The 16,437-nt window shown below is 38.2% G+C and overlaps 1 long non-coding RNA gene across 1 annotated transcript in view; it reads right to left on the bottom strand.

Annotated features, from left to right (window-relative positions):
- Nucleotides 1–373: 373 nt before the first annotated feature.
- LOC107977962 overlaps nt 374–16,437 on the bottom strand; it is a 52,881-nt gene continuing 36,817 nt past the window's right edge. The window contains exons 3-4 of the long non-coding RNA XR_003482457.2: nt 12,126–12,178; nt 374–541 (exon numbers count right to left, since the gene is read on the bottom strand). This is a non-coding gene — a long non-coding RNA (uncharacterized LOC107977962). The remainder of the gene's footprint in view (nt 542–12,125; nt 12,179–16,437) is intronic.

A 16,437-nucleotide genomic window follows, 5' to 3' on the forward strand; every position in this document is an offset into this window, starting at 1 on the left:
ACAAGCTAATAGAGAGACTCTTCTGGTGCAGGAAGACATGGGAATTTCAGACACAGTGTCTGTGATTCATAATAGCCATGTGCTATCATTTGGTACTCTTTGAAAGTACATTACACGCAATTGAATTTTGCTTTTTAGTCACACTGTATTTATTAACAATACTTAGATAATTCTACTATTTAAGATATAGCCTTTAGACTTCTATGAAACATTGTAGTCTAAATCACATTATTTGAAAGTGAACAGTGTAAACTTATGGTTCAAGAATTAGTGCTTCTTTTTAAAATTCATACACACACACACACACACACACACACACACACACACACACACACACACGTAATGGATCACTGTGGAATTTAAAGTAGGAAGCTTTAATATATAATGACCTGAAACAATACAATATATAATAGGTGGCAAACTTTTTCAGTAACAAGTATGTTATTCTTTCAGGCCATCTTGTATCTGTTGATGTTAGTCATTTCCATCAATGGAGGACTGTAGCCAGTGGCTGCACAGATGAGTCTGTGTTATGATGAAACTGAAAAAAATTTTGTTATTATTATTATTATTATTATTATTATTAATTTAGTTTTACATTCCAATCCCCATTCCCCCTCCCTCCTCTCCTCCCTCTCCACCCACTTCCCCTCTTGGCCGCCTCCCATCTGCTTCTCAGAGAGGATAAGGCCTCCCCTAGATTTTCCCTTAAGCATATGCAACCATTATCTGAAAGATATTAATTCAATAATTTTCCTGTCCTTGAAGACACAAGGTATCTCACTTTTCTGTTTTTTTTTTTGTAAAGGCATTGCCCACTCTCCCAGCCCCTCTTACCAGAGACCTGGGTACCAGAGACCTTCATTTTTGTCCCTCTCTTTGACCCTCCGCTAGTCAATTGTTAGTCATTTGATGCTGTACTACTGGAATCGTTGGACTACATTTCCTCCTCTCCATTTCTACTCCTTTATACCCACCTCCACAACTTCATCGTCTTTTCTGAAGTTCCACATGACCACTGGTGTCGATAGTGCCATCTTTTAACCTAGTCAACCCTCTCTATTTTCTTATACTCTGTTGCTAGCTTGAATGCTTCCCATGCAGGGACTTTCTTAAGTAGATGCTGATGAGGCATTTCCCTGCCTTCAGGTCCTATGACATAACACCTGGACTTCATTTTCACTATTCTGTTTCAAACCACCTCAGGACAGTATGGTGTTATGGAGCATGCCTTGGGAAACTTAGGAAAGAGCTTGTGTAAAAGATGCATATTAAACTGTGGACCTGGTTCCAAGTCTAGGGCAGCTATATATAGAGACAAGATTAATCATGTATGCAAATTTTCCTCTCATTCATGCTTCCTTTATTTAGAGAGAAGATATTCTCTTTGCTCAAATCTGCTGCATTTTTTTTCTGGGCAAGGACTGGGAATTTCCCTCTTCAATTTCTTGTGACCTTAACCTCAGGCAAGCCTCTGAGACTGTTTCCTTATGAAGCACACTCAGTTCCAGATCTTTTCTAACTGGGACAAAGTCATCTTCCCTCAGGGAACAAGAGATGAACTGAATTCTAGGGTCTCCTTTGCAGGTACACAGACACAATCATCTAGCCACCATTATATTCTGCCCCTACTCATCACCTTGGACCCACACTATCCTAATCAAGTAGCAGGGCACTGATGTCCTGGGCCTTTCTGAAAGTGACGTGATCTTCTTCAGGCTGAGGGCTTAAAACAGTGCAATTGATTAATTCTAAGGACCAGAGGTCCTGAAACTCGATAGATTTATCAGTCTTGGTGTGCTGTAAGGTGTGTCTTACTGTGTTTACAATATAAAAACATAACCTAACAAAGGAGAGCTGATTCACACTTAGAATGCTTAAAATTTTAGAAACAAGTAAATGTATAACTTAAAATCTATACAGTATTATGCACATGCCATGATTAGCAGCTGAAGCATTTAAAGAGATGTTTTGAGTTAATATCCTACCCTGATGGGCTGTTGTAAAACATGAGCAAATTCTTTAGCCTCTTCAAGTTAGCTTTCTTAACATCCAGTAAAAGATTATGTGAATTCAGTGAGTTATTATACATGAACATTTGAATTATTTACTTACAACAAATGCTTAAAGTGAAGAACAAGAATGAGTTAGAAGAAGAATAGAGGGAGATGGAAACAGAAAGGGATGTGGTTTTCACAGAAGGACCATCAAGATCCTGATAAGGAAAGAGCATATCTACAGGTATATTCCTTAGAGGAGTGAATGGAAATAGGCACAGCTAGTCTTCACTGTTCATTAAGGATTTCTTTCAAGACTCTCCCAGCTACCACTCTGTAGATGCTCCAGTATCGCATATAAAACAGCATTGTTTGCATATAATATATGCAGCCTTGTATATACTATATCATCTAAAGAATATTTATAGCACCACAATGTAGATGGCATATGAATGTTGCTACACTATATTGTTTCAGGGATAATGATGAAGGGAAAAAGAGTCCTTTTGTGTTAAATGTAGAAGAAATAAGTATGATTGGCTAACAATGTAGTACATAATATGAGGAATGAGGGCTATTCATCAGAGACTGACGATTTGTGAAGTAATGGGCTCTAGAACCATGCACCTATGTATAACTTCATCTAAGGGTTCTTTGCCTAGTGGTTACTGCTTTGCAAACCTAAGATTTACTTTTGGAATATTCTAGATTTTATTCAACACTTTCAGTCAGTAGTTTAAGTTTACAAATATAAACCCATGGATACACAAGGAAAATGGTATCCAGCAATTGCTTAAATATATGATGAATAAGCAAGGGGATGTGGAAGAATACCAATAATGGCAGACCACACTGACTGAGTTTTGGGTTTACATTGGTTACACATCACAGTGGTGTCATCAGTCACTTTTGGTGTTGTGAAAATTTAGCCACCAATATAAAAATATTCCTTTTTAGACCTTAGGGTTCATAATCCTATTGTCTGATATACTTGGATGCCCTTGCTTCCTTAATTCTAGAAGTTGTCTGTATTTCAGGATCTGCATGGAAATACAAGTAAGGGATCCAGCATGTATGCCCCATTTGCCTCTGCAGTACCCAACATATTTCTCAACAAATGTAATCTAAAAATACCTTTGTTCTCAAGCACTAAGAATTAACATAGTTTCCATTGGAAAGATGTTTGCATTTCAGAAACTCGGTAGATACTAGAAGCTTCTTCAGCTCACTCATGTATTTATTTACCAGTCATGTCACAGCTGAAAATTTGGAGATGAATAAAGATGGCTGTTGGGTAAAGGAGTTCACAGAGACAGTGTTCACTTTTCACATTGTAGATATGACTAGGGCAGACATTTTTAAGAACCTTTTTGTTTTTGTTTTATTATTATTAATTTGTTTTTACATTCAAATCCCAGTTCCCTCTCTCTCCTCTCTTTCTGCCTACTCCTCCCCACCTACCATCTGTTTCTCAGAGAGAGTAAGCCCCCCTCCCCCAGGAAGTCTACTAGTCTGTCCCGTCATCTTCTTGAGGCAGGACCAAGGCACCTCTCTGCCCCCGACCCCCACTAGGGCAGATATTTTTATTAAGCTTAAAATAAAAACCCTTCTGACTCATACTTTGTTGGTAGCTAGTGACCATATATATGTGAAACATTATTCCAGAGCTAAAGGCAAGTCAATTGCTGAAGGTGGACAATACATCTGTAATGTCACAGAAGTGCCCATTACACACTGCTTAGATGAGATTTTCAGAGGAGCTGAGTTTTTCTTATCCATTGTACATTTCACATGCTTATGATTACTCAAAGTCAGAGGATTGTTTTACTTGTGGTCCACAGTAATATTTGAAAAAAAAAACGGTAATGTTGAAATAAAATAATAATCATGTGAAATGCTGTTTACTTGTTTTCATTACAAAATTAATATATTCCAAATTACAGGAAGCAGAAGTAGTCCAGTAAAGATTAAAATGTTCTCAAAACAAATGGAAATCCCACAGCCCAAAGCCCATGATGTAAGTTAAACAGTGTTTAGGGGAGTTTAAAGTTGCAGTTGTGTTGCAGGGAAAGAACATTTATCCAGCATCTGTGAGGGCCTCAGTTAGATCCCCAGCACCACAAAAAGATCAAACTTTATACACCCGAACCACAGACATTTCAAACAAACAACATAATAGTGTATCTCAAGGACTTAAAAAGGCAAGATGGGCCAAATACTGAGCTAGCAAAATGAAAAACAAAATAAAGATTGGAGCATAAATAAACATTAATCTGAGGTAAAATAAAAATAATAGTGACTTAAATTAAATAAAAGTTGGTTTTTGAAAAAGAAAAACAAAATGGATGAACTCTCAGCTAAAGTAGCAGGGAAAATAGAGCAAAACTTCAGAATTAAATTTTGAATAAGAAGACATTATAACTGCTATCAAAGAAATGCAGAGGCTCAGAAGAAATTATCGAAAATTTATGCTATAGTAAATAGAAAAGCCCAGGAAAAATGAATAAATCCCCTGAAATACACATACTATCAATATTATGGTAAGAAGAAATGGGAAAGCTAAAGAGAGCAATATTGTTTAAAGAGGTTGAAGGAGTAATTAAAAATCTCCCTTCAAAGAAAAGTTTAATAGCCAGTACTTTCACGATTGCTTCATAATGTATTACAAAAGAATTAAACAAATTATTCAAAAAATGTAAAAGGAAGGTATTTCGCTATACTCTTTCTCCAATGTCAGAATAATGCTGTCCTAAAATCTGGTAAAGGAACAAAAGAAAACCTTACAACAGTATCCCTGATGAGCATAGAAGAAAACATTGTCAAAAATTGTTGGCAAATTAAACTTAAGGAGTACATGGAGTAGTGGACATTTACAGTGAAACATTTTCTGAACATGATTTCATCATTTTATATATGATCCATATTTGCCATCACTGCATGCACAAAATGTACACAAGATCAAGCCAGACCAAATGCAAATATTGATGGGGAGAGGCCATGATATCTCACCCCTAACTGAAAAGTTATTGGTAATTGATGGTTGTTAGGAAGGGAGAATTCATTCTCTCCAGTTTATGGACTCTAAGAGGCTGCTATTGTGCCATTAGATGGTTCTACACCTGCATACATACAGGCACAGCTAAGAGAACTCAGTTTGTTTAAACACTAAAAATACTCCATGAAAGTGGGAAGGAAAAGTGGAGGTGGGGGCAGGGATGGAATAGGAGTGGAAAGAAGGGGAGGTAGATTTATCAAAATTTATTATATACATGTATGAAATGACAAAAAAGTTTGTACTACATAACCAAGTGGGATTTATTACACTCATAAAGAGATAGTATAACACTCACAAATCAGTAAATATAATTTCGATGCAATGGAGAACAAAACCCATGAAATCACTGCAGTAAACCAACAAAAACAAACAAGTTTTTACCATGCTTTCATGATTAAAAATTAAAAACAAAACAAAACTACAACTCTCAACAAATTAGTATATAAAATGTTCCTCAGCATGATTAATGCTGTACATGAAAAAAAATCACAACCAATGTTATCTTGAAGGAGAAAAGGTTGAAAACAATGCATTTTCACAATCTATAAGACATTTCATTTTTGATCTAGAATAAGAAAAATAATCCACTTCTGCTATCTCTATTTAACATGTTGTAGGAAGTCTTAGTAACAACTGGGCCATTAAAAAAATAACCAAATAGTTAAAAGTGGAACTTATGAGTGTTATCAGATAACTAAAAGCTCTAAAGACTCCACCACAAAGATGTTAGAAATGATAATCTAATATACCAAGTCACTAAATTAATTAGCATGTTAAAATGCTAGTATATTAGCTATAAATAAGTATATTTCATTATGACATCTTCAACATGTACATAAAATATATCATATTCAAGCCTTATCCTCATTATCTCCTTCCTTGTGTGTGTCTGTGTGTGTGTGTGTGTGTGTGTGTTTATTTACAAACCCTGAGACCCTGACTAATGGCCACATCATTGAAGAAATGTCTTTCCCCAGTCTACCATAACCTGTTTATAAATTCTTAGTCAGGAATGGGAATCCACAGGCCCATAGACATTATTTGTCAGTGTGATATGAAAATAAAAAAGATATAAAATACAGCTTCTCAGCTGAAAAAATTCTGGATATCTTATTCAGTCTATTCATGCTGCTATACATACACTTCATATCTTATAAGCAACCAAATGTATTTCTGTAAGTTTTGCATGCTGGAAAGTTGAAGATTAGGCACCAGCAGCCTCAATGTCTTCTGGGGCTTACTGATCATGAAGCCTATATTTTTCTCTCTCACATATGCTAAGGTGAAGTGAAATCTCTGTGGACTCTGGATATGAAGGCACTAATTCATTTCATGTGGGCACCATCATTATGTCCTTTCACTTTCCAGAGGTTCAACCTCCAAATATTGTAATAGTATGTACACTTTGTGGTGGAAGGGAAGAAGTGTTGTTATAGCACTGGCAAACTTTGTACTTGTGTATGTACAGAAGACATAGAAACTCACCTTTGTGAACAGATTAGAAAAAGCAAGTCACAGTTGTGTCTCACCTTATCACCTCAAAAGACATCTTCCTAATGATTGGTGAGTTATTTACCACCACCTTCAAGGTGAGTTACCTTAAAAGTTAGTTACTGTTATAGAGATTCCAGTATCCATCTGTAAATCAGTCTTCCTCCCTCCCTCCCTCCCTCCCTCCCTCCCTCCCCCCTCCCTCCCTCCCTCCCTCTTTCTTTCTTTCTTTTTCTTTTTTTGCTTCAAACTGCATGAGGCTTTATTGTTGTTTAACGAGCTAAGCCCATGTTAGCTTGGGTCTTTCATTCACCCACCATGGCGGATGGCTAGCAAAGACAGCTTGAACCGGCTGCATAGATATCTTGTAGAGCAGCATAAGGGGAGTGTCTAGGGGTACGTACAAGCTCAGGATTGGTGTGCCTCCAGGCTTGGAGGGCTTGCCCTATGTTGATTGGCCAACTGGTTGTTATGGCCCATAGGCCCTCCCAGGGTGGTTGCTATGCTCTGCATATCATTGCTGTGCACTTGTCTGTAAAGCACACCTAGAGTGGTAAAGCATAACGCCGCCAGGTAACTTCTGATTGGTTCCTTGCCAATAGGCAGGCATTTGACTTCTAGTGACTAGGACAAGGTCATGGCAAGCACGAGTTACTGTCATGGCTGCCGAAATGGAGAGCTGGTCCCTTCATTCCCCATTTTTTTTGAAATTCCAATCATGGAATTGCTGTCTCTCTAGTGCCCCCATCAGGGAGTGAGAGATATTGGCCTCCCCATGCAAGGGAGTCCCTTCTGATTTAGCATTTTAACCAGGGAAAATGGGTGGGGAATCTTTCCCATGTTACTTCCTGCTGACTTTGGGATGAAGTTAGGGACCCCAGAAGGTTGAAATGCTAGTCAAAAGCAAAAAAAAAAAAAAAAAAAAAAGGAATTTAGGCAATGGGGAATCCATCAGGGGCTGTTGGCAGACTCTGTTGCAGAGACAGGGGGTGTCCACATCAGCTGGACTGGTTCACATCTACAGCAAGTCCAGGGCTAGCAGTCTACTTAGTCAGCAACTGATACTCAGATGTCTGCCAGAAGCAGAAACCTGTTTAAGACATGTTTAAACTAGGAACAGAGGTTAAAACTTATTTACTGTAGCCCACAGTGCAGAAAAAGCAGATATCTGGATATCTGTTCAAACAGCAGGAACATATTTATAATTTTGAGTCCTAGCAATAACTACAGATTTGGGCTAGAAGCAAGTACATTTTTCTTTTGTCCAGAGAGCCAGGTATGGATTGGACAGAGGTGCCTTTGGCCTGATAAAAAGCCCTTTAAGTTTATACTTAGATGACAACCAAAATAAACTTGAAAACCTTGAACTTGTGACTAAACAGAAGGTAGTCATTATTTTATCAGCTATCATGCTGACTATAGCTTATAGTGGATCTGACTTTCTGATGCTGTCAAGCTGACAATTAATATTTCAGAGATCTGAGAAGGGTATATTTTATCCGAATCTACTAAAAAGTGACAGAAGCCAGTTAGAAGCCAGTCCATATACAGTTAGCCATACCCAAGTTTCTCCATTACTTCTGGAGGCAGATTTCTCAAAGAACAGCAATCTTCGCCAGGCCTATAAGGTGAGAGGTTTTATTTTTTTTCTCTGTGGAAGAGGGACATGGAAAAGACTGACCTTGTTTTGTCTAGGCAAAAGGGGTGCAATCAATTTTCCAGTGTCCAGCAGCTTTGTCCACAGTCTTGGCCAGGTCCTGGCAGGCAGCAGGTATCACATCTGAGCATCTCGCTCACTGGTACAGGTACAGGAACTGGGGTGCCTCATAATCTTCTTTGGAGACTTTGGGTCACTGTCAGGATCTGGCAGTCTGATATTATAAACTTTAAAGATAACAATTTAAATGCCATATTCTGCAGGTCTCTGAAGCATTAGAGGTCTGTCTGTTTTAGTTACTTGCCTTAAGCACACAAGAAGCTACAGGTGGCTAGGTAAGGTCTTATTTCTGTAATTAATTTTCAGCCTGACTGTAACTGGTTTTAACTTAGTAAAACATTTGAAACTTAGCAAAGCTGAATTTAAAACTGCATAGAGTTACCTTACAGTTCTTAAACAGTAGCTACATGTACACATTTTAGCTGCTTGCTTAAACTTCTTTCTCTGACAGTTTTTTTCTGTGGCTTTGGAGCCTGTCCTGGAATTCGATCTGCCGACCAGGCAGATGAGGGGTGGTCACAAATCCAGGACAAGCCCCCAAATGTTAGACCCCTGGAAAACGCAGGCCTCTGGGGTCTTAGCCCAGGACCATGGTCACCCCAATGACCAGGCTGATTCGAAAGCTTGCTGCAAACTGCATGAGGCTTTATTGTTGTTTAAGGAGCTAACCCCATGTTAGCTCGGGTCTTTCATCCACCTGCCATGGCGGATGGCTAGCAAAGACCGTAAATCAGTATTTCTTAAATTATCTAATCTAAGATATTAATGTCCTAATTACCTGATAATGTTTACTGGTAGAGTAAGCCTTAGTACCTTTCCATAAAAGGACTTTGGAACATGAAATAGTTAGCAAGAAAAAAGTATTAGATTGATAATGTTAAAATTTAACTGAAACATTTTTCTTTTTATAATTTCACCTGTGTGTGTTTTGCATACTGGCCACTCTCACCTCCTGCATTTCCTTCCCCAGGGAAATCAGCCCCACAAATCTATCTCCCAAGTTCATGTCTGCTCATTTTGTTACATGACCTACCAATATTAATCAGAGATTTAAAGAGCCCTCTATAACACCTTCAAAAAGATAAGTGTGAAAACATTTTGATAGACAAAGGAGAAATGGAGATAATATTTTTTCTGAAATTATGACAGCTATTTGCATACTTGGTAAAAGCTATAATCAGAAACAGCTTATGTATTTTCTCGCAAATGTATGAAATGATGCCAACCCTAGCAATAGTTTTTATTTCTTTTGCTTCCCTCATATAAACATAGTTATTTTTTAAAAACCTGCTAACTTGATGTTCTTTTTAGTTTTAGTTAATTTCCCCCTGAAAATCTAAACTGAATTGTCTAAAAAATCTGCAATGTGAGGGTGGCAGTAAATATTTTAATTAGTCTCCTAGGACGTTGTTTTGCTTCCTCATGACTGACAATGCTAACTGACTCTAAGTGTGTCTGGTTAAATTCCCAAATCAAAAGCAATTTTGTTGTCTTGGAAAACAAGTTAGGGTTCTCAGAGTTGTCTTACATGTAAGCAACAAGACCTGTACAATTCTCCTTAAAGCATTAATTTCATAGTCATTTTGTGTCATTAAAACTATCACAAAATGTGGTAAATATTTATGAAGTGTGTTCATTCAATGAAAAACAGCACTCTCATAATTGAGTTTGTTACAAAAATAAAAAATCCCATTTTAAGTCACAAATGCAACTTGTATCAGTTCAAACCCTGTATTGTGTTGAGATAGAGATAATGGGAAGCAACTGAGGAAATCTTGATGTCCTATAAAGAATCACTTTCCCCACCTTAGCTGACTTCAGATAGTAATACAGTGGCTGCTCCATGTCTACTACTTATTAACTCTGCTGCACATATTGCCAGTAGCCAGTCTCCATTCCCTTTTATTGCCTTGCTGATTGTACGTGTTGTTCATTCAGGTGCCTTCAATGAACTTTGTGCTTGCCTTGCTCTTGAACCCTAATTTCAATCCCAATTCTCCAATATTCATCTGCAACAACAGTCACATCTTAAACCTCAGTCCCATAGACTATTCTGACTTATTTTTGCTTACCTTTTCAAAAACTTCAGTCCTTGTAAGCCAGTAACAGTTATTTAACAATATTTTTCTAAACTCAAGCCCTGAATTCTCTGTTTCTACCTTGTCTATTGAGTTGGAAGCAAAGCTGACAAATATTAGTCAAATTGTGGTTGAAATTCTGGTAAGCAAGGTGATTCTCTGAGCAGAACCCTTTCAAAGGAGGATCTACTGGCCAAGTGCAGAGACTGTGGTTGGCAGCCACCTCCAGTGGCTATCTTAAGATCTACCTCAGTTGTGTAGAGCTTTTCATGCAAGGTTATTCCTTCTTGGATCAGTGCACATGTACTAAGCTAGAGACAGGGCAATCTGACCTATAAAGGGTCAACACCACCTGGAAACCAAGTGTTCAAATGACCAAGACTATGGGGGACATCTCATTCAAATGACCAGTTTCTGAAGATTTTCATATCTGTGACCATTCATCTTGTTTGTCTTCCCTATTATTCTTTCTTAACTTTACCTTCTCAGATGTTTAACCTCAGTATATCACCTATACTTCAAATAACTCATCAACTGTTACCACAGTATTTGACATGAAGTAACCCTATGCTCTTCAAAACACCTACTTTCTTCAGTATCCCACTTCTTCCGACTATAAGCTCACAATCAGTCCTCATCTGTTTCTCATATTGGACAACAACTGTCTATAAGTCACTTATAATTGAGTTAGGATGATACAGACACAGAGGAGGCCATAGAAGAGTCAAACCTGGTGCACTATTCTCATTGGAAGAGTTAATTCCATGTGAAGTGAACACTGTCCTGGAGTACTAGGTGGCTGTGATAGAGGATCTGAATCAGAGCACCCAGATATGGGTGCCTTCATTATATTGATAGACCTATAATTTGGATATGGCAGTGGAGGCATTAAGTTCCTTAGACAAGACTCATTTTGGAAGAAGATTGGAACCAGCCTAGAAAGAGAAGCCACAATTGTAGATGTGTGACAAAATTGCTTGTGAAATAGTAATGCATATACTTCCTTCTCCTAGAGATATACAATCTCCCTTCAGAGATATACAATCTGTAGATTTAGACCTGTAAATGTGATACTAAAAATGACAGAAGGAATAATCATAGAAGAATGCAAAAGACAAACTTTCTACTTCTTGGGCTTCAATTCAGAAGCACTAGTCCAAGCATAACAAAGAAAAGTTAGACTATTTCATTTGGTAAAAATTAGTCAACCACAGTTCTTCCTTGGTCTTATTATCCTCCTACATGAAAACCTCGGAGCATTGATTCTGTGTTAAGAGAAGATGAATTAAATAGCATAAACCATATCATTCTTTTCCTTGGCTTGGATTCTCTCCAGGAGTTAGATGTGAATACTGAGCTATAAAGGCATGAGTTTAGGGGTAAATGACATGTGTGGTACCCAGCGACTTTAGTTCTGGTAGACCTAATAGGGTCTATGCCAGAGTCTATAGATGGAACAAGAATAAGAAAAATGAGTCTGGCTGAAGGGCTTCCATAGAAGCTGGCAGAGCAAATACCAGAACTTTCATTGATTATTTTTTTCTCAAAATGTCACCCTAGCTGCTAAAGTCCTGAAGCCAACTGGCCTATTCCCTACAATAATTATCTCAAAACTTGAAATCCTGTTATAGTATTTTATTTTACTGAACCATAAATGGTTGGTACCCTATTGCTTTTGCTATGGCTTAGTTTTCCAAGTTCATCAAACATTGTAACTGGTCTGTTTTCTCCAGCCTTAAATGGGTATGTTGGCAGAAATCATGAATGAACATATAAATAGAGTATACCTGAAATGTTTTCTTCAGTCCAGAACTCTGTTGAATGGAGATATGTTGTAGACCTAAAGTGAAATCAAGATTTCAGGGATTTAAAATTTATCTCTTGGAAAGTTAAAATGTGCAACTGTCATTTGGATTGTGTTGCTATCGGACAGCACTGGCCTTAGTATGCTATGAAACAGTCTGAGACAAAATTACATTATGTCTCAGAAGTATGTAACACAGATGTTTTACAGTATAAAGAAACCTTTTTTCGGTGTTCAAATATAATAAGAGGCCAGAGATTTCTGTTGTAAAAATAAGTAAGGGACAGCCAAGAGGAAACCCTCGTTTTGAGACTAAACTTCAAGTGAATAAAAAACAATCAAAAAGAATGCCTGAATATATTGTGTTTCCTTAGTAGGGACTAGAGAAAACTGTTAGAAATAGATGCATAAAATAGAGAGGAGAAGCTGGGCATAGGTTGCACACGCCTTTAATCCCAGAACTCGGAGGCAGAGGCAGGCAGATCTCTATGAGTTCGAGGCCAGCCTGGTCTCCAGAGCGAGTGCCAGAATAGGCCAAAGAGAAACCCTGTCTTGAAAACAGAAAAAAAGAAAAAAAACAGTAAAAAAAAAAGAAGAAAATGAAGTAGATCTGTACCAGATCTACTTCAATCATGGAAACACTTCTCTGTTCAAATCAGAGTAACCCTGACAAAAATGAATCATCCCAGGATAGGCTCCAAAGCTTCACAGAGAAACCCTGTGTCGAAAAACCAAAAACAAAAACAAAAACAAAACAAAAAAAAGATGGAGAGGAAAAAGTAAGGAAGGTCCTGTTTTTCGGATCTTCCATGAATTGAAATAAAAGCCTACTGTGAGAACAGACAATGGCATAGCAGGGAATTGTAGCACACACCTCTAATTCTAGCACTCTGAAGGCTGAAGTAAGAGAATTATCATTAGATGAAGATATCTTTGAGGTACAAACTGAATTCTAAGTTTATCTGGGATTCATAGCAATATCTTGTCTCATTTAATAAAAAATTTAAAAGTAAAAGAGTTCCATCCATTTGCCTGGAAATTTCAAGATCCCCCCCCCCCCCCCCCGCTGAGTAGTACTCCATTGTGTAAATGTACCACATTTTCTCTACCAGTCTTCAGTTGAGGGGCATCTAGGTTGCTTCAATGTTCTGGCTATTATAAATAATGCTGCTAGGAGAAACACTGTATAAACTCACTCATATATGGATTTTAGACATAGAACAAAGGATTACAAGCCTATAACCCACACCACCAAGAAGCTAGGAAACAAGGAGGAATCTAAGAGAGACATACATGGTCCCTCAGAGAAAGGGAAAGGGACAAGATCTCCTGAGCAAATTGGGAGCATGGGGTGAGAGAGAGGGAGCTAGGAGAATGAGAAGGGGAGAAGAGGAGGAGTGAGGAGGACAGTAGGGAGCAGGAAGGTTGAGTTGGGGTAAGACTAGAGGAGAGCAAGATAAGAGATACCATAATACAGGAAGCCATTATAGGTTAAAGAGAAACCAGGCACTAGGGAAATGTCTGGAGATCTACAAAGATGACACCAACTAACAATCTAAACAACAGAGGAGAGGCTACCTTAAATGCCCTCCCTTGATAATGAGATTGATGACTAACTTATATGCCATTCTGGAGCCTTCATCCAGCAGCTGATGGAAGTAGAAGCAGACACTCACAGCTAAATACTGAACTGAACTGGAATCCAGTTGCAGAGAAGGAGGAGGGATGAGCAAAGTGGTCAACACCAGGCTGGTGAAACCCACAGAAACAGCTGACCTGAACAAGGGGGAACTCTTGGTCCCCAGACTGATAGCTGGGAAACCAGCCTGGGACTGATCCAGACCCCATGAAAGTAGGTGTCAGTGAGGAGACATCGGAAATCTATGGGGCCTCTTGTAGTAGATCAGTAATTATCCCTAGCATAGGAATGGACTTTGGGAGCCCAATCACATAGATGGCTACTCCCTAAGCCCAGACACATGGGAGTGGGCCTAGGTACTATCCCAAAGGATATGACAGACTCTGAAGACCCCCATATGGAAGGCATCACCCTTCCTGGGGAGCAGAAAGAGTATGGGATAGGTAGGGTGTTACTTGGGGGCAGGCAGGAGAGGAGGGGAGGGAGAGGGAACTGGGATTGACATGCAAAACAATCTTGTTTCTAATCAAATAAAAAATGGAAGAAATAAAATAAAAAAGAGGGGACTAAGAAATGGTTTAGTGGATAAAGATGCTTGCTGCTATGATTTCATCCCCAGGCCCCACATGGTGAAAGGATAGAAACAAGTCTTTCAAGTTATCCTCAGACAGACAGACAGAAATACACACACACACACACACACACACACACACACATACACACACACACACACACACAATTAAAAATAAAATAAAAATAAAATGGCAACAAAAGAGACAGACCAAGAATTAAGAGATGTAAAGACCAAAGAAACAGACATATTGCATGAAAGAGATGATGATGGATTGCCTAGGATCAAACACAAAATGTGTGTTTAAGGTTCAGAGCCATGATAGCTGAGTGGTTTTAGTAAACTTCCTTTCCAACATCACCTGGAAGTACCATATTTATAATTGTTATCTTATTCATGTTGAAAGGGTACATATGAGAATCTCCAAGTTCCAAATTAAAATGTGTAGTGGTATAAATTCCATTATTCTACATGGTTCTCAGGAGTTCAAAGTGAGGTGGTGATAAAGAAGAATCTAATCTATACTGGAAATACCTGGGAAAGCAATAAAAGTATCTCACCATCAGACTGAAGTTACAGAAATCAACATAATCTAGACAGCCTTTTAGGCCAATCCATGATGGTTACTGAGTTCTACTGGGACTAAAGCTTGATTACTGCATATTGAGGTCCAATGATTGCAAGTCAAAATGGAAGTGCTCCACTGAAAACTTGGTTAGTGGTTGATGTCAGAAAAAAAAAAAAAGCTAAATGAATCTATGAGCAAAATATACACATCCTGGCAAATGTTAAGCAGGCTATCAATCACTGGTCTCATGCTTTACATGGACCTATGTTGACTTGAGCCTGTTTGGAGGAAAGCAGTGATACTTTAATTTCTGATTGCTTCCAGGGGTAGGAGTTACTAAAGGTAGAGATCCAAATGGTCAGAGTGTTGAGATTCCCTAGAAAATTTAAATTGAAATGGTGTTTTAGGCTTCCCTGAGATCATTTTGTTCTAAATGCAGGCATGGATCAGTATTTGAATTAGTAGTATTGGCCCTAGTTCAGGTTAGCTTGGCACACTCAACTGTGTAACAAGTAGTGTCTCTTTAATACAAGTTACAAACATTCCTCTCTGAAGATAGAAATTGGTGATTTCCTGGAAACTAAATGCATGTACTTATAGTAAACCCATTAGTGAAATGAGTAATGTGACCACAACATTGTCTGGTGGAAATATTAATATTCCCTTTTGGTTATTAGATGAGAAATAGGAAAAATATTGAGATTAGAAAATACCACTTCAATCACTGGGGAACTTGGTTGAAAACAGATTATTTGAGACTTCTTCAACCTGAAAAAAAATCATTAAAGAGACAGAAATGACATGGTATCTGCATCAGTAAAGTGTGGAATTTGTTAGCCTTTAATGCTCAAGAGGTTTACAAAATCAGGTTTCTGTCCTCATGAATTAGTCATTCTTCAAGGAGTTTAGACCTGGGAGATCATGATGATCCCTTCCCTAAAATTAGTTTGGGCAAGTTTCCAATACAAAGGGAAAAACATAATTCTCTATATTTTATTCTTCAAAGATCACTGAGACACCATCACATCAGCCTTTTTGTTTTTTTTTTTTTTACTCTGATCCATTTTTCTCTATTCATCATCCCTCCTTGAAGCCTGAGTATTGATGTGTGTTTTCCAAATGTATCACAGCAATATGTATTTTGGAGATCTAGAGAGATCATGACTGAGGACATATTTAAGTATATAAAAATGTCTGGACTGGTTACTTAATATAGAAATTCTATTACTGTTGAGGGTTGAGTGGATTGAAGACTTTCCCTAAGGACATGATGTACAGAGAAGGAACATAGTGCCATCTCAAAACCAGAACAATCTTAGTAGAGCCAGTAATAGCATAGGGACAGGGCCTTGGGAGCTATTCCTTGAGTCCTGATGTATGAAGAAGAAACACAATATAAGGAATATATTTGACAGAGCTGGTCATGAGCTGGGGACAGGGCATTGGGGGAGCTCGGCTTCAGGTTTAGAGAACTCAACTCTTCCCACTGTACCAGGCTATAGTTACTAGTCCCAAAG

Source organism: Cricetulus griseus, chromosome 2, assembly GCF_003668045.3.
Source record: "Cricetulus griseus strain 17A/GY chromosome 2, alternate assembly CriGri-PICRH-1.0, whole genome shotgun sequence".
Taxonomy (NCBI): domain Eukaryota; kingdom Metazoa; phylum Chordata; class Mammalia; order Rodentia; family Cricetidae; genus Cricetulus; species Cricetulus griseus.